General features: G+C 35.2%; 1 pseudogene; it reads left to right on the forward strand.

Moving 5' to 3' along the window:
• The first annotated feature begins 18411 nt into the window (after nucleotides 1–18411).
• On the forward strand, nucleotides 18412–19134 carry LOC145057745 (calcium-binding protein CP1 pseudogene; annotated as a pseudogene).
• The last annotated feature ends 2837 nt before the right edge of the window (nucleotides 19135–21971 follow it).

Below are 21971 nucleotides of genomic sequence, written 5' to 3' on the forward strand. Positions count from 1 at the left end.
AATCAAATTAGGCAGAAAGATAAAAGTTTCTCAAATCTGAAAGGATGGGAGAGTACTTTAGTATCGTATTTCATGATCATCTTAATGATTATGAAACCATATCACAAATTCATACTCTAAGGACGTCTTAGTGCATTGTTATGGCTAAGAAGAGAGGTCATGAATTGTTGGATTGGTTAAGATCGAGAAGATGAGTCATACTTCGTTCCAAAACAATTCTTAGAGTCATATTCCAAGATTGTAACCTTGAGTGACATAAAGGAAGATTTATTAACACTAGTCAAATGTAAGAGTAAAATGTTTTCTATTCTTGTACATTTGAGATTGGTCAGTTGTGATGTCTTGGATGAGACAAAGACCAACTAAGACCAATTGTGTAAAGTGTTAGTCTTGATAAGAATCTGTACTATCCCTTGAATATTTGTTTTGTCAAGGAATGGTTCTTGACTGGGGAAACTTATATGTCAAGGGGACAGTGGGAGCCTTAAAGATCCTGAAAGAGTTTCAAGATTTAATCAAGAGTAAAACCTGTAATTTATCACTAGCACACGACTTAAGGTTTGCAACCTATCGTGTTGACATAATTCTTATTTCTGTACCTACTTCAAATAAGTTGAATTTCCATGTAAGTTATATGAGTTCAACTTGGAAGCATTGGTGGGCCTTGTGCTACCAAGGTGACAAGAAACTAAGATTGAACAAGTTTAGTCCATGTAAGGCTGAATTTGTCACTAACCTTATCTTGTGATTATGGTTTTGACAAATTCACATGGATAGGAACTCATACAGTATAAAATCTAAGTGTCATAAGGTTTCTCTCTGATTCATGAAAATGATGGTGAGGAAACGCTTTCACTAAGTAGATTTTACGTAGATATCAATTGTGTTATTTGCATTTGTTGGATAAGGTGTCTAAATCCATAACTTATTTGGTATATACTTGACCCGACCCGGCATGGTCCATTTGGGTTGCATTTCATCCAAACTATTTATGGATAATCTTATGAGAGTTATACACATATGTTTATTAATATATTATAAGTTATAATATATTAATATGAAGTCATGTTAATTAATTAGTCTTAGTCTTAAATTAATTATGAATTAATTTAGAGATTAAAAGGAAGACTAATTAGATTGTGGGCTATTGGTTTTATATAGTGTGGGCTAACACTCATTTGTTAATGGGCTAGGCTTATATGGAAGTCCATGGATGATCCATGGAGATTTTAACCCATGGATCCTTGGAAAAAGAAAGGTCATGGGTTATTAGGGTTTCACCCTAATCATGTACACTATATAAGCATGCTTATGTTGCATGAAATAGCCACTAGTGGCACTAGTTGTGTGAGACTTTGTGTGTGGCCGATTTTATAGTGTGTATACACTCTCTCAAAGTTTTCCAAGAGTTTGTGGTGATTTGTGATTCCATTTGAGGCATTCACACTATTGGTGCTTGGCCCTCAAACTCCTTAGGATTCAAACTCATCATCAAAAGGTATGTAATCTCATCTAATTCTTTTATGTTTAAAAGTACCCCATGCCATGTTAGATAGGTTATGAACCTTGAAAATTATTATTTTGCATGTATTTAGACAAACATAGATCCAAGGTTTATTAGGGTTGCATGCACACTTAGGAAGTGTTAGATTGCTCAAAACCCAATAGTGGTATCAGAGCCTAGGCTTGCTTGTTTGAATACTTGATGCAAATTGCTGAAAATTGAAGATTTTATGCTGTCTGCACAGCAGACTCGCCGAGTCCATGAAGGGACTCGACGAGTCCAAGACAAAATTCATCCAACTCGGCGAGTTGGTTCATGCACTCGACGAGTTGGAACCCCAGACAACATATCTTCGAGTTTTGGTGCTGGAATTGGTCTAGAATCATTACCTTAAACTGTTTTGGACTCATAAAACCTGTTTTTGATGTGGTAATGATGATGGTGGACCAATTTCAAAGTTATAATCAAAATTTCAATTTTATATGTGTTCATATGATTCTTGAAATTGTTGATGTGGATGTTCATGTTCATATGAGTTTTGTTAGATCATAGGAATTATTTGCATATTGTTTGTTAGTTAATTCTTGATCTTAATGTGTTTTAATGGAATTCTTAATTTGTCCTTAAGTTATGGAATTCCAAAAGTTTTTTCTTTTAAATGTTTTTTAAGAAGTCATAAGTTACACTTTAGAAGAGTTTTTCTAATAAATGCTTTTATGGACTTCATAACTTGTCCTCAAGTTATGGATTTCCAGGAGACTCTTCAATAAAAGCTTTAAAACACTTAATTAAAACTCATAAGTTATGAATATCCAAAAGTTTATGAATTGTTCAAAACTTGCCCTCAAGTTTTGGAATTTGTAAAGTCTCACACAAACTTTAATTCCACACCCTAGAAGTTTTAAAAGTTAAAATTATACCCTTATACTATTATAAGATTAATGGTTAATTATTATATATATGTATAAGAATAAGTCGTTTTACCGTTAGTAGGCCTCATTCATGAAGCCGGTCTATAAGGTGGGTACAATGTTGTTGCCTATAAAATGGCAACTTAATGGGTGTCCACTCTCACCCACCGCTTGCTTGATCAGTGGAGGGTCGTTAGCCGAACGGGTAGGACAATGACTTTAAATTCTCATTAATAGTATAACGAATATTATAAAGTAACTAAATATTTTTTATTTAATTCCCAATCTTAGTTACTTTAGGAAAAATTTGAATTTGGTGCTAACCCATGGAATTCACACTTTGTACCTTACCAAGTCGTTGGTGGAGCGTGTGTGGTTAACCGGCACACTAACTTGGACTAGTAAGGATCACAAAGGGTGACTTAATGTTTGTCATAGATCAATGGAGCGTGTGTGGTTAACCGGCACATTGATTGGGTGATAATATTAAGGGTACCAAGTGAATTGGTATGGTTATTCACACCTTGTTTTGTGATCCTCGGCATCCCAGTCACAAAATTTGAGAGGGCACACTCGAGATTGAAACATGCCATTGAAAAGTTCAATGAATCTCAAAAGATCTAGGAATTTCAAATCCAATTAAAACCTAATAAATTATTGCGTTTTTCATGGTGGAAATTGGTGAATCGTCATTCGCCTACCTTCAAATATTTTATAGCTTGGATTACGGCATCCCTCTTCCAAATTATAAAATATTGTGTTGGGTCCTAGCCTTAATATTTCATATTGGGTGTTATATTATGGACTTTGAATCAACTAACTTGATTTTCTCCCATTATAGATGTCTGGTTCAGACAAGTATGATCTTCCCAAATCTCTTGAAGATGGTGTCCCTCAACATCATGCTTCACTTCCTCCACCTCCTCCAATTATTCTCCCTCACCCACAAGTTCTTGAAAAGTTTAAAGTCACTCAATCCCTATTGGCAAGCATAGTCTATGTGTGCTCACATCTTGGAGATAAAGTCACATGTTGACGAGCCGGGAGAGTTGGGTGTCAAAGTCTCGTGAAAGTTGGATGTTTAATCACTTTCTTAGTAACATAGTGAGTCTCTTTGGGACTACTATGAGACAGACTATGACATGACCCTTAATGATCTTATCTATTTGCTTGGTGTTGTGGAATCAGCAATGATTTGGAACACCAGTAAAGCAAATTTGATTAAAAGAACAACTTCCCAAGTCTTAAATGGACATTGACAATGGTAGCATTGGATATCTTGAAAAAGATTTCTCTTCCCAATGGAAAGGGATCGGCCATAGTCAACTCGGTTGACCAAATGGTAAAGAGAAAGGCTAAGTCTGAGATAGTCTCATGTGCCATTACCAAAGGGTCCATGTGTTTTGTTGACAAGGGAAGGGGCATTGGTTGCGAAGCTGCCCTATTCACCTGAAAGGTCATAAGGTTGATCAAGTCAAGAGGTTTGACTCTACTTCAGTTAAAGTCCACTGACTAACTCTATTAAGTTTCTATTTGGAGATTCTTATTACATAATGTGAATGGGTCACATGTTGATGTTTTTAAGAATCAAAGAAAAGATAGGAAGCTTAAAGTAAGTATATGTTGATTCTGATTGCGAAGGTGGGTTTCGATCGCATGGTTCGGTAATCAGAATTTTGAGTTGTTGCTTAAAAGTTATAATATATTGTTTATGAATAGATAACAATAAGGTTTTCATGTGGATTGTAAGGATAAGTTTTTCCGCAAAGTTTTTAAAAAAAAAAAAAAATAAAGGGTTTTAATTTTATTTATTTTAAAAAAAATATCCTTACAATGGCATCTGTGGAAAATTGTTGCTTATATGTTTCCAGTAATAGCAATATTGGAAAGTGGATTTGATTCCTTCATTTGTGGTAGTGTCTGAATTTACCGAATGATGAAAGTTTTTCATCACCCAAGTTTCAATTGGATAGAAACTTGGAATCATACAAGTTGTATTGTATGATGAATGAGAATTTCATCTTTGAAAATTAAGACTAATTCTTTGATCACATGTATATGTGAGTCAATTGAAGGACTAAGGAATTAGGTATACTGGGTGTGCGCTGGTCAAGGTCCACCACAAAGATTGATTTGTCATGATTTACTAAAGATTAGTAAATATGATTATACTTATGAGGTTAAGTATAATTTAGTAACATTGGAAAGGTTACAATGTATGACAAAACAAATGAGAAGAATCAAATTAGGCAGAAAGATAAAAGTTTCTCAAATCTGAAAGGATGGGAGAGTACTTTAGTATCGTATTTCATGATCATCTTAATGATTATGAAACCATATCACAAATTCATACTCTAAGGACGTCTTAGTGCATTGTTATGGCTAAGAAGAGAGGTCATGAATTGTTGGATTGGTTAAGATCGAGAAGATGAGTCATACTTCGTTCCAAAACAATTCTTAGAGTCATATTCCAAGATTGTAACCTTGAGTGACATAAAGGAAGATTTATTAACACTAGTCAAATGTAAGAGTAAAATGTTTTCTATTCTTGTACATTTGAGATTGGTCAGTTGTGATGTCTTGGATGAGACAAAGACCAACTAAGACCAATTGTGTAAAGTGTTAGTCTTGATAAGAATCTGTACTATCCCTTGAATATTTGTTTTGTCAAGGAATGGTTCTTGACTGGGGAAACTTATATGTCAAGGGGACAGTGGGAGCCTTAAAGATCCTGAAAGAGTTTCAAGATTTAATCAAGAGTAAAACCTGTAATTTATCACTAGCACACGACTTAAGGTTTGCAACCTATCGTGTTGACATAATTCTTATTTCTGTACCTACTTCAAATAAGTTGAATTTCCATGTAAGTTATATGAGTTCAACTTGGAAGCATTGGTGGGCCTTGTGCTACCAGGGTGACAAGAAACTAAGATTGAACAAGTTTAGTCCATGTAAGGCTGAATTTGTCACTAACCTTATCTTGTGATTATGGTTTTTGACAAATTCACATGGATAGGAACTCATACACTATAAAATTTAAGTATCATAAGGTTTCTCTCTGATTCATGAAAATGATGGTGAGGAAACGCTTTCATTAAGTAGATATCAATTGTGTTATTTGCATTTTCAAAAGTCGTTAGTGGAGCGCGTGTGGTTCACCGGCACACTAACATGGACTTATCAGAAATGGCAAATGCCTAAGCAATTGAGACTATGATTACGGCATCCCTTTTCATAATTCTGAAAATTGTTTAGACACACATGTGAGCTATCTAAGAAAGGGTGTATGAATCTAAATTTCAGAAGTCCAACAGATTTTTGGAAATATGTCAGAGCTAGTGGGAGCATAAGTGTTATGCTGATAATCATCATGTTAGTGGGAGCATGATTATTACGTTTAGTGTTGTAAGTTAGCAATGTTAATTATAGAAAACAAAGTTTCAATTCGTGAAGTTGCAGGGGTTGAAAAGTTGTTTTGCTATAATTAAGGGAGAGGAAATTATACTTCGTTTCAATTCTAAAGCTTAGATTGAGATGTTAATCATCTTTAGTCAAGAATATATATATATATATATATATATATATATATATATATATATATATATGAATTTTATGTTGGAATGGTTCAACTTGAAGAAATTCTATATATATTGTGTTTCCAAAATTTGATTATGATTACGGCATCCCTCTTCATAGTTAAATTTTGAAAACATGGCAAATAAAAAATATTGTAGCAAAAGACTTGTCTAGTATCATGTCTTTATGTCAAACATCATGAATCGTGTCCCATATGCTTCGGATATAGGATCGATTGCATGTGCTATAATATTCATCTTTTCTAAATTTTCCAAATGCTTAAGGCATGGAGAAGGGAAAAGTCTAGAACTGGATATGACTGAAGTGATTAAGAAATTGTCGAGAACAATCTGAGGTTCGCCAAAGATTGGTTGCTCAGGGAAAGTTGGAAGTATGATGTAAGTTGTCGGAAAGGACCGTATTGACATGTTCTGAAAAGAAGTAACTCTTGTTCGGAAGTGACAGTCAAAATGGGACTATGGAAATGTCTCCATAGGTGGAAGTTATTCAATCTATGTAAGATTAGAAAACCTTAATGCAAGAAGGATGTTCAAAGCAATGTACTTTGAATATGAGACTTCCGTTCCATAGAAGTTGACCTTCTTTGGAATACTCTGTAATGACTGGTGACAAGGTTTTGGTGACTTTTTGCATAATCATTACAAGAGGAACATTGCATAAAAGTTTAAAATCTAACAGATTTTTGGTAAATGATAGGAATCGGGGATTCTCACATTTACAATAAGGATTTGGGATTGTGAAATAAGTATCATTGGAATCATGTTCAATTGATCTACATCACAATGTAAGGATCATAGACAAACATAGTGTGCATACTTGGAGTATGGCATAACTATTGTTTAGAAAAACAAAGTGTACATGCTAGGAGCATGGGACGACTGTTGTTTTTATTCAAGTCTTAAGTTGATTGTTTGAAACATTATACAATGAATAATTTGTAATCAATATGGTGATAAATAAAAGGTGGTTCTATTTATATTCAAAAGGGTTCTGAGACCATATTGGATTCGATTATTATTGTGTTTCACTTTGCATGTTTTGACTTCCAAAATAGCTAGGTTATTCTTTCCGAATGACTAAGTTATTTAAACACTCCACAGTCGTTCATATGTTGGAAGTAGGTATGAATCAAGACTGTCATGAATCGAGTTTGTAGATGGCTAAATGGGTTTAGTCATAGCAATGGCTGCTACAACATTCATGAGTGCTCATAAGTTATGAGTATTGGAATAAACCCACGCTCACTTGTATCACTTCATGGAATTTATCTCGAGTGATCGTGAGACGGTAATATCATATAAATCTTCAAACCTAGAGATATGAGTTGTTACCTATGAGTTGGTTGTGCATTGATTGCACGTAAACGCGTCAGTAACTTGATGTTATAAAATGTGCCTTTGTGTACAATTCAACAAGTAGTAGAACAAGCATATGAGTCGAAGTTTATCTGTTCCTTCTAGAAATAGAAGCGATATCTGGGCCCCTCGATGATTTTGTTGTGACCTATGTACCGGCCGGTCAGAACTAAATTGATGTGTTCGATTAAGTTCTTTGTCAAACAAATCAGAAATCGGGAAACAAACTGCTGGACAATAAGTACGACGTTGTTCCATGTATTTGTCTGGCTGATATCATGAGAACAGAGGATTATATGATCACTTATCTAAAATGGCGCTTCATAGTTCAACAGAGTTTTCGAGAGCTACGATTGCTGGTTGGTTCCTGAAGTAACATACACAAATATAGTTATTAGACTTATCCAAGTGGGAGTCTGTTGGATAAGGTGTCTAAGTCCATAACTTATTTGGTATATACTTGACCCGACCCGGCATGGTCCATTTGGGTTGCACTTCACCCGAACTATTTATGGATAATTTTATGAGAGTTATACACATATGTTTATTAATATATTATAAGTTATAATATATTAATATGAAGTCATGTTATTTAATTAGTCTTAGTCTTAAATTAATTATGAATTAATTTAGAGATTAAAAGGAAGACTAATTAGATTGTGGGCTATTGGTTTTATATAGTGTGGGCTAACACTCATTTGTTAATGGGCTAGGCTTGTATGGAAGTCCATGGATGATCCATGGAGCTTTTAATTCATGGATCCTTGGAAAAGGAAAGGTCATGGGTTATTAGGGTTTCACCCTAATCATGTACACTATATAAGCATGCTTATGTTGCATGAAATAGCCACTAGTGACACTAGTGTGTGTGTTTGTGTGTGGCCGATTTTATAAGTGTGTATACACTCTCTCAAAGTTTTCCAAGAGTTTGTGGTGATTTGTGATTCCATTTGAGGCATTCACACTATTGGTGCTTGGCCCTCAAACTCCTTAGGAATCTAACTCATCATCAAAAGGTATGTAATCTCATCTAATTCTTTTATGTTTAAAAGTACCCCATGCCATGTTAGATAGGTTATGAACCTTGGAAAATTATTATTTTGCATGTATTTAGACAAACATAGATCCAAGGTTTATTAGGGTTGCATGCACACTTAGGAAGTGTTAGATTGCTCAAAACCCAACAGTCTACCAGGTAGCGCTCCTCATACAGCCTCAGAACACAATCTCTAAAAACCTTTGATGCTCGTATTGATCAGTCGTCGACAATCTCGACCTCTAAAGGGCAATCCAACATGCCCGAGGACTTAGGAAACCTCTTGCTAAGTGCAAGGGAGACAAACGATCGGGTAGCACCCGAATCGAACAACACCTAGACTGGAATACCGTTCACATGGAACGATCCTATACAAAACACATAACATGACACATAAATATCACAAGCAACATATAATAAGAGCTAAGGAGAAGAAATCATACCCGTCACCACATCAGGTGTGGTGAGTGCCTCCTCGGCAGTTAACTGGAAGGATCGACTCCTCACCACTGGAGCCTCTGAATTGACCTGTCGTCCATCTGTGATCCGCAGAGTCGCTGGAGTTGGTGCCGCTGTTGTTGCTGCCAACCTCGGGCAATTGGCCTTTTAATGGCCTCGTTGGTTGTAGTGGAAACACAAAAACTCTAATGTCTGGATACTGGGGTTAGGGGCAGTACAATCCTTGCTGAAATGCCCAGTCTTGCTGCACTTGTAGCAGCTCGGTACCGCCGCCCTGCATACTCCCTCATGTGGCTTGACGCATTGTCCGCAGTGGCTCCGACCCTGATGGCCCTTCGACCTAGCGTCGTATCCCTTGTGTTTCTTCCCCGAAAACCTAGTAACCTGCTTCGTCTCTTCCTTCCTCTTCCTGAGGTTCTCTAAATCGATCTCCATTTCCCTCGCCCTGGCGATCATGGAATCCAGGGTCAGACATGCTGAGAAGCTAACATGCTCCCAAATATCAGCTCTCAAAATGTCATGATAGCGGGTCTTCCGCATCTCCTCATCTCCTGCATACTGAGGCATCAATAAGGCCCTCTCCCGAAACTTGGCGGTAATCTCCTCCGCCATCTTTGTAGTATGTCTCATGTCAAGAAACTCCCTAGACAGCTGTTGAAGCTCCACAGTCGGTGCAAACTCAGCCCTAAACATGGTCACAAAGTCAGACCAGGTCATAGCCTCAATGGCTGAGGCTCCCAAAGAATCACCCACTGACTCCCACCAATCTATAGCTCTGTCCCTCAAACATCCAACAGCATACCGAACCTTCAACCCCTCAGGGAAGAAGCTAGTCAACTGAGAAAACTCCATGTTTGAAATCCACCTCCTAGCAATAATAGGGTCCTTTGCCCTGTGGAATTCTGGTGCACCACATCCCCTAAAGTCGTTGAATGAGAGTGTGCGTGTCCCCATCTGGCCAGATGACATATCGCTCCTGAACGCCCTGAAGCGATCCTCCATCAACTTGACAATCCCCTCCTTGATCGACCTGAAAATCACTAGGGTCACCACAAGAATGCCTCTCATGATCTCTGACATGATGAACTCGCACAGTCTCTCATCAACTGGTTCGGATCCCGAACCTGAACCTGATCCTGATCCTAATCCTCCTGCTCCTTGGCACGTAATCATCACCATTCTGAAACAAAACATATAATCGTCAGGGTCATATAGACCTGGCAATTTCATACACGACACGAACACGATACGAGTTTTTCGTGTATGTGTTTTAGAAATTCATGTTTCGTGTCTATTCGTGTCTGACACGTATTTTAAATTCGTGTTCGTGTCTTACACGTGTCAAACACGAATTTACCTGTTTAGACACGTATAAGACACGATAAAATTCATGTTGACACGTGACACATACAAACACGTATAAACACATATATATTTTAAGGTTAAATTTTATATGTATAAAATAATAGGGACCGATTACGTAAAACATAAAATCGTGTTTATTTGCATGTTATTGTCATCCTAGCTAAAATGACATTAAAATCGTGTTTATTCGTGTATTCGTGTAACACGTTTAAAAAACGTGTCTATTCGTGTCATGTCACGTGTCACAAGGATTTTTTACGTGTCATGTTCGTGTTTGACACCCCAAACACATTTTATAATTTGTGTCGTGTTCGTGTTTACCAAATTCATGTCGTGTAAATTCGTGTCTGACACAAATACACGACACGCAGACACGGATTGCCAGGTCTAGGGTCATACATAACCCCGAGAGGTTTCTCATACTACAAGTTCCTTGGTTCTATCTCAGCCCTCTTTGACTTGAGTACGGATCCTCTGCTTCCAGTAGTACGGGCCCATACTACCTTCCACAAATATCCGTACTTTCCTCAAGGATTTCCTTGACTTTACCAAGTCCCTTCAACTACTACTGCTCTTCGCACTAATCTCATCCTAGGCTTACCCTAGGGTAACTCCCAGACCTACTCTTCGTACTAATACCATTACATATCGCCAAGACCGGATAATTTTTTGAATGAGAGGTCCTACCCTACAATGGTTAGATTTAAACCAGAGCTGCGCAATAGGGCTAGACCTAACATTCTGAAATTATTTAGTCCTTGCAATATGTAACAGAATGTATCCATTTACTACTTAGCTAAAGATAACTAGAACTCCTAAACGCACGATGCAAACATCATCCGAGCATTGTCTACCCACACCAAGCATATCCTATTCAGGCCATCATATTACTGACTAATCAGTTCTAGCATGTAACTCAATAAGCACATATAGCAGGCACATAAGGCATCCCCTAGATCCTTAGCCCTAGGCTAGCATGCAGTTCTCATACAAATACGATAGGCATGTAAGGCATCATTCCTAGATCCTTATCCCTACTCTACCATGCAATTCGCATAATCATATCATAACATAACATAAATGTATGAGTATATAGGGGAACACTTACTTGAGCTCGGCTGGTCGCACACATCACACACCTTGTTCTTTCTCAAAACTTTTTACTTTAACTTTTAGAAAAACCATTTTCTTGTGAAAAATCTTTCAAACCCTCAATTTAAGTCCAGACACCCCCGAAGGTGTGTCCGAATCCCTCAAACCAAGAATCTGATACCAATTTGTAACATCCCCAAATTTCAAGACCAAAAATTTTGATTTTAATTAGGTGGCTTATAAAACAATTTACTAAAAAACATCATCGATATCATAACAACCCATATAATCCATAGGTCAAAGGTCATAAAACATGTCATGGAATAATAAGGTCAGAGTATAATCCCACGGATCTCAAAATGCGGAAATCATTTGTGTGTATGATACGCCGCTACCATGCCAACTCTTTCCCCTTCGATGAAGAGGTACCTGAAAACAAAACTGAAAATTGTAAGCACGAAGCTTAGTGAGTTCCCCCATCATACCACATATCATACATACACTTAGTGTCAGACATATCTGGGTGCCCGACATACCCTGCTGAGCATACCGGGGTGCTCAACCTACCTCTGTTAGGCATACCGGGGTGCCCAACCTACCCCTTATTGCCAGGCATATATGGGTCTTTCCGACCGGTAACCGGGGACTATTTCACCCCCTACTACCACATAATATCGTATCACATATGTCATAATCTGTCTAGCATAATTGGGTACTAAACTACCCTTTCAGCTCCATCGACCGGTAACCGGGGACTATTCTTCCTACTACACTTTACATAACATCCTATCATGCTAGCATATAAAACATATCAGATAGTGGCTAACCATACATTTATCACAAAGACAATTATCTAACAAACACATCCTATTAATGGGCCGACATTGTGGGCTTAGGCCCACTTCTACTGGAAGGTAACTCACCTCAGTGTCTTGAAGTCTGAACTGTCCTCGATGTCAGGATCAACTCCTCTCAATTCCTACATATAACAACCTTCCTTAATTTACCATTACATACTCTCAACCCTTACAAGGGTTGCTCAGGTCAAAGCCAAAGTCAAGGTCAACACCTTGGTCAAAGTCAACTCTAGGTCAAAGTCAACATCTGGTTGACTCAACTCGCTGAGTTGACCCAACAACTTGTCGAGTCCCCTAGTCCTTAAAACGCTAAAATCTCGACCCAACTCGCCGAGTCTTGCACGAACTCGTCGAGTTCTCCTTTATACAAAGTCGGGTCTCTCTACAACTGACTCATAAAGTTCATCCTTGAACTCGTCAAGTCCTTCTTCATGCAAGAAGACACGTCTAGTCCTGGACTCGTTGAGTTCCTTATGAACTCGTCGAGTTCTTCTTCATGCAGTTGGGACATAGTCTTGAACTCGCCAAGTTCTGTTCTTGAACTCGCTGAGTTCCATGATCTTCAGGTCTACAATGAAACCAACTGGCTAAGTGTTCTTCTAACTTAACACATTTTCCACTATCATAAGAGGTTTTGGGAGAAACTACGACCCAACTCGTCGAGTTGTATGAGCGACTCGCCGAGTCCCTCCATGTCCAGAACTATTCAGTCGATTTCAGTTGGTCTTAATGCATCCAAAACATAGATATGACCTCCCTAGGTCCATATTACATGTAAAGTTACAAACTTTACGTCCATGCATGGGTCTTCAAGCCCAAAAGGTCCAAAAATGGAGTCTACAAGATGCATAGGGCTCTTATGGCAATAAAGTTGGCACCTTTATGCCATGGGAACCTCAATGGTTCCAGATCTGAAGTCATACCCCTTCAGAACCACAAAATCCCGAATATGGCCCTACTAAAGCTTAGAAAAGGTAGAAACTTGCCCTAACTAGAGATCTAAGAGATAAATGGTCAAGGTTGGAGCTTTTTACCTTGAATGAGCTAGAATTGAAGCAAAACCTTTGGATCTACTTGCTTTTACTGGAACCCCCTATCTTCCACTTCTTTCTTCAAGCTTCAAACAACCAAAAACACACATAAATGGCTCAAGAACACTCCAAATGCTTTAGGGTTTCGAGTTAGGGCTTTTTTGGATCGTGAGAGGCGATAGAGGATGAGATGGGACAAGTTAAGGCGTTTAAATAGGGTGCAAACCGTAAATATTAGTGTTTCCTCTAAGTAGTCCTACTCGTCGAGTCGGGCTCCCGACTCATCGAGTAGGTTACTTAAAACCCGTCCAGAATCCAGTCTACTCGACGAGTTGGGCCTCCAACTCGTCGAGTCCCAATGTAAAACATACAATTCTTAAATTTAAAATACGTACCGGGAACCAAGCGTTATATAATTAAATACAAAAATTGATATTATTTATTAATAATCTTATTAATAACAAATATACAAAATGAACCAACTTGATAAAGGTGTGAACAATAAGATCATATGCTATGAGCAATATTATTTAATAATGATTATTGGGCAAATGGGCGTAGAGATTCAACAAAAACCAACCCACCATTCATCTCTCACCATCTCTTTTTATTCCTTCCTTTCTTTCTTTCTTTCTTTCTCTCTCTCCCTCCTCATTTTCCTTTCTTTTCCTTCAATGTTTCTCCTTTTTATATCCAAAACACATATCACCACCAATGGTGATCGCCTTCCATCTGCGAGAAAGATCCAATCGTCTCTTTCCAATGTCGTTGCTCTCCCATCCTCGATTCTACTTCCCATGATTTGTAATTGTGTACCCTACTGAAAACATCAAGTGCCCCTGGTGGTAAACACCTACCCATCTGCCACAAAGATCCATTCATCTATCGAGATCTCTACTTTTTTCTCTCTGACACTCCAACTTTGAGCACTGAAGCCGCTCCTATTTTTCCAGTCTCTCTTCACTTCTCCAATCGAGAACACATTGACTTGTTGATGAGAAAACATAACTGGTGAAACCCTTCTCCTTGATCCCTTCCTTTTATGTTCCACCAAAGGAATACAATACTCTTGCAACCACCGAACTTCAATCCTACATCACTTTCTCTTTTCGACCACCATTGTGAAATTAGAGGTACACCCTTTTCATGCCCTTCTTATCAAGGTTTGGCATTTAGGTTTCAAAAATCACGTTTGTCAAGGTTTTGAGTTTATTTCCTTTAGATTTTTGTTTTGATATCAAGGCCTGATTTGTTTTTAGAAGGTCTTTTTTCTTTTATTTGGATACATGAGGTGACATGAATGAGAGATAGATAGATAGATAGATAGATAGATAGATAGATAGATAGATAGATAGATAGATAAAGAGCAAGAGAGAGAGAGAGAGAGAGAGAGAGAGTCCGACCAACAAGAAAAATAAAAGGAAATGAGGGGAAGTGTTGTGGTTGTTAAACTTCGACAATCATTTAGATCCAACAAAATTAAGCTTAGACGAGCATTGAGGTCCGGTGTCGATATAGGGTTTGAGAATTTGGCTAGAGAAAACTAGAAGGGGATGAAGCTAAGGGGAAAGGTGGTGGGCTCATCTAATATATATATATATATATATATATATATATATATATATATATATATATATATATATATATATATATATATATATATATATATATATATAATAGAAAATTAAAAAGAAATTATTAAGGACAAAATAATATTTTTTTTACTTCTGTCAGGGACCAAAGATGAAATAAAAACCTATCATAAGAACTGTTCTGGTTAAAAAAAATCATGAACCAAACGTGCAAATTACCCCAAACCATAATGATCATTCGTGTAATTTACTTTAAAATATATTATGTCTTTTTTTTATCAGTAAACACGTTTAAAAAAACTCTTTTTGTCCATGTTCTGAATCAATCTTTATCCATGTCCGAAAATGGTCTTATCGAAGTATCAAATGTCACCCATTTCAATCAAATGTCACATTTTTAGCTCTTATATCGTATCAATTTCCCACTTTTCATATTTCATTGATTTCTGTAATAGATTGCAGTAAAAAACACAACATTTTCTCTAAAACGGGAAATTGTTACTTGAATTACATATTGTTTTTGAAATTTTAGAATATTCAAAATGTCTAATGTTATTCATTTTTCATTCAAATGATATATTTTAAGCTCTTGTATCATATCTAGTTCTCACTTGTTATCGTTATTTGACTTTTTGATAAATTTCGGAAAAAAATAATCATTTCTTGAAATTCCGTAATAGTTTTTTTTCGAGAAACTAAAATTTTATGTTTGGAATTTCATTTTGGGATGTAATTTTTTCTAAGAAAAAATATTTCTAATGTAACAAAAAAGTTAGTATGGATTATGGAATGTTTGAAACCGTCCATCTCGGAGAAAGATATATTTTTTTCAAAAAATAAAATATTTGATTATTTCGATTAAGTATTTTATTTTTTATGATCACTTCTATCTAATATCAAATTTCAATGAGAAATCCTTAATAGATATTTTGACAGCATATTCAATTAATTCATAATATTTTCTTTTAGCAATTATACCCAAAAAGCATGCAATTGTTTACACATTTGGGATGTTATCCCTGATCAACAAGTCACCAACTGATTATGGTAGAAAATAAGGATTTTTTTCATAAATATAATGAAAATTTGAAAGTTTTATAATATTATTTTTATTATAGTAATTAGCTTTAAATTCATAAAAACCACGGTTAATAATTTTAAATAGAATCATAATTTTGATTGGCAAGTGATATTATCTTACTTATATTTTCGATAAATTAAAAATAAAAATATTCTAAAGTTTATAAAAAAACTATCTAAAAAAAAGAATAAAAAAACATTGTCAAACAAATACATACTTTATAGAAAGTTATAAAAGCAGTAATTTTGAAGAAAAAAAATAGACTTCCACAAAAAAATTACAAAAACAATTATTTTCTTTGCCAGATAATATAATAAGAATAAATTAAGATTATATTATTTGTCCGACAGAAAAATATATTAAGATAATAAAATAATATTAAATAAAAATACATAATTTTTTTTTTCTAAATATACCTTTCAATTTTGACCGTATTTATAAAAATGCCCTAATATATTATTTCTGACTGATTGTTGATTTCTTTACCGGATAAAAGCTCAAATGTATAATAATTATAAGTTTTTTAGGATTAATTGTTAAAAACAATATTACGATATGAAATTAAAGTATAAAGCATGATTGTCAAAATCGCGATCAAGATCGTAGGATCATACGATCCTACGATCCTAGGTATGAAAAACGATCCGGATCGTAAAATGATCGTATTTGGGGTAAGATCGCAGGTAGAGTCGTAAGATCGTAGGTAGGATCGTAGGATCGCGATCCGATCCGATCCTACCATCCCTTATTTTTTTTATTTTTTGTTTTTGCAAATGAATTGTTTTTATTATTTTATGTTTTTTACCCTTTACCAATTTACCATTTATCATTTTGTATTGTGGCTTAGGGAGCACGGAACCATTGGTTTTTTGGGGGAGGTACCGTCGGTACCTCCAAGTTATGCTTCCGTGACATGTGCGGGCTCATGCGGGTTCATTTTTGGAGCTTTTGTGCGGGCTTTACAAACCGCTGTTGCATCCTCTATCTCTTCTAAATTCTATCTCTTCTCTTCTTTACACACTCAGCAATGTAATTAATTCCAAAACAAACAAATTGAGACCTTGATAATAATTTGCATATAAATATTAAAAGCGTGCATGTGATTCACGTGATTCATCTTTTTTTTTTCTTTTTTCTTTTTTTGTTTTTAGGTTATATAATTTTGTACACATTTCATATTTTTAATGCATGATTTTTTTTAAATATTTTAGATTTTTTTTTAAATTAACAAAAGTTTTTCTAAAGAAAAAAATGTTATTTTTTATTTTTTATATTTTCTAATTTAATTAAATAAAAAATAATAATGTGGCAAATAGGTTGAGTGGGTTGAGAAAGATAGGGTTTCCATGTATTGTGGGTTAAGAAAGATAGAAGAGAAAGATACAAAAAAAGCTGATGTGGCGGTGGGTTGAGTGGGTTGAAAGGGAAGGACTCCCTCCTCCCTTATGACTATTATTTTGAAGTTTTTATAACTTTTGAACGAAAAATTGAATGTTTAAAATATTTTTTATGATTAAAAATTATAAATTCAAATTATATTTTATTTTGTGGGATCTTAGGATCCCGATCCTGATCTTACAGTCCCGATATTGTAAACCCAAAAACGATCCTAGGTAGGATCTCAATCTTGACAACCTTGGTACAAAGACCGTTTTGAAGATTTTTCTATTTTCAAATACTAAATTTTTTGAACTGTAACAAAAAAAAAGTGTGCTACTATTTGGACTCCGTATTTACTCATAAGACCCTCTAATTATGAGTTTTTTTTTTTGTCAAAATCAGCTTTTTCAGTTACTTGGAAATTGTACCGAAATGGTACCAGTTTTTTAAGTTCAGTTTTATTTTCAAATTTTTTTCAATTACACGATTTTTGAAGTCCAGTTTATTTTTCTTTTTTAGTTCGGTTTTTTTTTTTTTTATAAAAATTTGTATTACGTGATTGATAAACATATGGACCCATCTTAATTTATTTAAAATTATAAAGATTATTAGAAACACCAGACTTTTTTTAGAGGAAAATTACATTTTGCTAAAAAAAAAGTAAGTGTTTAAAAAAAATGATATTTTTAACATTTTTTTACCAATTTTATTTAAATAAGTTTTTTTTAGTATTAAATATTCTAGAATAATTATTTTTGTGTATTATGATTTTAACATAAGAATACTTTCATATAAAAATATATTATTATATGTAAAAAAATCCAAAATAAAATAATAATAATAATAAATGATATTTGAATTCTATGATTAATAAGGAGTTAATAATTAAAGATAAAAGCCATGAAATTATTATATAATGATAGATATTAAGAAAGTAATTATTATGTGATAATTAGTTTATTTAAGGGAAAAAGCAAAATAATGATGAGAGGGTCCATTAAGATTATAAATAGGGTCTAATTAGATGGTCCCATTCAAATAATATAATATTAATCTTAAAAAAATACTTCTAATTAAATGGCAAAAATAAAGCAAAAACTTTATAAGAACTTACGAAATGCTCTATATAAAAGCAATTCTTTTTTGGACAGCCAGGGATCCGACCCCTCAAAACGCCGAAATCCCGCCTATAAATGCCTAACGAATCTCCATTTTTTCCGGAGAAGAAAAGTCATTGAGCGCCGCTTGCGTCTTAAATCCAAAAACCCCTTCTATTTATTTTCACAAACAAAATCAACGCTACTATTACTATGTGTCCAACCGGAACTTCCCAATCCCTATGGCCGGCGAGGAATATCTCCGACCTACGCTCTGCATTTGAGGTCCTCGACACCGATCATGACGGAAAGATCAGCCGTGAAGATCTCAAAACATCTTATGCAGACGCCGACGACGAAGTCATCGCCACGATGATGACGGTTGCTGATTCTAACAAGGACGGTTACGTTGAGTACGATGAGTTTGAGAAAGTGTTGAGAAGTGATTACAGCGGCAGCGTGATGGCGGATGTGTTTAAGTCTATGGACAGAGACGGCGACGGAAAGGTAGGGTATGGAGATCTTACGAGTTATCTCAGTTCGGCGGGATTTGAGGTTAATGACGATGAAATCAAAGCGATGCTTGGATTGGGCGGAGTAGACGGTGGTGCCGACGGTGTAACGTTCGACGAATTTCTAAAGATATTGTCGGTTTGATAAATTCTATTGATAAAGATGTCGATGGTGCCTATTTTCTTTGTAAATCAAATTGAAACTAGACGAATTTTAATGTGGTAAAGCTGAAAGTATCAATTGAAATTGATTTTTTTTTTTCAACTGCGGTTTATATTTTTGTTGTTTTTTTTCATAACGATTGAAAGCTATTTTATCAATTTGTATGAGAATCAGTTCCAAAGTAAGCTTATAATTTAGGCAACAAAGCCATACCAATTATTCGAAAATGCAGAAATAAGATATCGGCCAAACTAAATTCTAAGGGTTCTATGGTAAAGGTATCATAAAATACACGACAAAAAAATACATGCTTTTACTTTGGGAAGTGATTTCCATTGTACGTTCTTAATTTTATTTTAAATTGACTATCACATTTTTCAATTTCATTCAATTAATTAGTTTTCAAAAATATAAAATAATTTTCGACCTAGTTTAACTAGATTATAACCCGTGTTAAACGTTGGGAACATAAATTAAATACATATCATATTGATAGGTGACATTGTCTTAGGTGAAATTTTAATAAAAAAATGTTAGTTAGATTCATTTTTAGAGTTTTGAACCAAACTTGTTAAATAAAAATATTAAATATTTATATAAGAGCAATTTGGTTTTGTAATACAGTAATTTTTAACATAAATGATTCACATGATCTTTGTTTTATCACCACATGATCTTTGTTTTATCACGATATGATGTGACTCCTTGATCAAAACATGTTATGTAATAACTTTATGAATTGAATTTGTTCGATGTACCAACCCCCATGGAGGCTCGCATGGCTCTTTTCATATTGGCCTTGTAAAACCAAAAGCAACAATAAGTTGTTATATGTACCAGCAACCTGCAAAGAAATTCGATAAACATTACAATTAAAGTGCATTGTCATAACCATAAACATCAAATTCAGACATGTAATTTGGTCAATTTCTAAAGTATTTTTTCCTTATAAGAATTAAAATATGATTTTTCAGGCTACGCCGAATCACATATACATATCTTTTACTTAAAGAAATTATTACAAAAAAATAACATATTATGAACAAAAAATAATATTAGTTTCATAATTTGCCAAAGGTTAACATTAATGAATTATAATGAACTTTCACAAATCTTGCATTTTGGTCACCACATCCAAATAACAAATGAAATTCAGTTTAATGGATTGACTCAAGAAGTGCATCCATGACTTCTTGTACCTGAATTTTGGGAAACGCTAAGACCTACTGAGATATGAGGGAGCGGTCTGTAAGGCTACGGTTGGTTTCTGGAGGGCATTATAAATTCAAAATCGTTAGCACATATCTTTAATACATGCTTCAGTTATCAAATTTAGATCAAACCTGTCAAAATCAAATTACACAAAAAAAAAAAAAAAGATATGTAACCTAGCAATCAAACAACATATTTTTCATAGAAATAAATATCACAAATCTACAATTTACACTTTATATAATATTCTTAAATTATAGAGTAAATTACACGAATGGTCCCTATGGTTTGGGGTAATTTACGCCTTTGGTCCCTAACTTATTTTTTTAACTCGGAAGGTCCCTACTATTTGTTTTTGTTACGCTCTTGATCCCCACTATTTTTTTTTGTTACGCGCTCGGTCCCTGTCTTACCTAAAAAGATTATTGTTTAAATAGAGAAAAATAATGGGGTAGGTAAGGTAAGGTGAGGGGTGGGGTTACGGGTGTGTTTATTTAAATAAATTAAAAAATTAAGGGCAAAATAGTCTTTTTAGGTAAGACAAAGACCAAGCGTGTAACAAAAACAAACAATAGAGACCTTCCGAGATAAAAAAAAAAATAAGTGAGGGACCAAACACGCATATTACCCTAAACCATAGGAACCATTCATGCAATTTACTCTAAATTATATCTTACATTTTCATCTTTAATGGTCACTAACACCTCTTTCTGCTCTATTGTTGTGACATGAAAGAACTATAGAGTACACATGCTTAATCGTACCGACAACAATCAATATTTTTTATGATAAATATTGATATAAGTTTTGTTAACGATAAAAGATAGATTATCTTTTATCTATTTAAGTTAATTTGGTTCCTTTGTAAATCCTTTATTTGTGTATATATATACCTATAATACTTTGTACAAATTAATAATAAGAATCGGCAATATATTTATCATATGGTATCAACCTAACATAACATATCCTTCTTTTTTCTCAACCCAACCCACACCTCTCTTCTTCTTCTTCTTCTTCTTCAATCAAGATCCATGGTTGCCGAACTATCCATGACTACTCTTCTTCACATGCTCACCATTAAACTTACCTCTACCAATTATCTTTTGTGGAAGAATCAAATTTATCCACTCCTCTCTCATCAAAAACTCCTCCCTTACGTGGACGGTACTTCTCCTTCCCCCTTTCAAACAATCACAGTCGATGGGAAGGAATCCCCTAATCCGGCCTACATCTCCTGGCTCGAAAAAGATCAAACAGTCATGCTTCTTCTTCAATCTTCTCTAACCGAGGAAGCCATGGCTGAAGTTATTGGCGTCACAACTTCTCGAGACACGTGGACCACTCTAGAAAGGGCTTACAACCATCACTCATCTGAACGTATAGAAAACTTGAGTGATTCTTTGCGCCAATTAAAGAAAGGTACATCATCTGTCTCTGTTTTTGCCAAAAAAATTTAAATCTCTCTATGATCAATTGATAGCTAATGGACATCTGGTCGATTCTATGGACAAAACTCACTAGTTTTTATGCGGTCTTGGTCCCGCTTTTGAGACGTTTTATACTGCACAACAGGCTGTCCAACCACCGCCCTCCTTTGTTGGTCTTGTCTCTCGGGCTGAAGGGCACGAGCTTTTCTTGGTTTCTCGTCATGGATCTGCCCCACCTGTTGCCGCCTTTTATGCTCAACATCAACCTTCTCGAGGCTGTGGTTCTGGTTCTGGCTC

The sequence above is a fragment of the Lactuca serriola genome, chromosome 6 (genome assembly GCF_051521515.1).
Source record: "Lactuca serriola cultivar US96UC23 chromosome 6, Lser_US96UC23_V15, whole genome shotgun sequence".
Taxonomy (NCBI): Eukaryota; Viridiplantae; Streptophyta; class Magnoliopsida; order Asterales; family Asteraceae; genus Lactuca; species Lactuca serriola.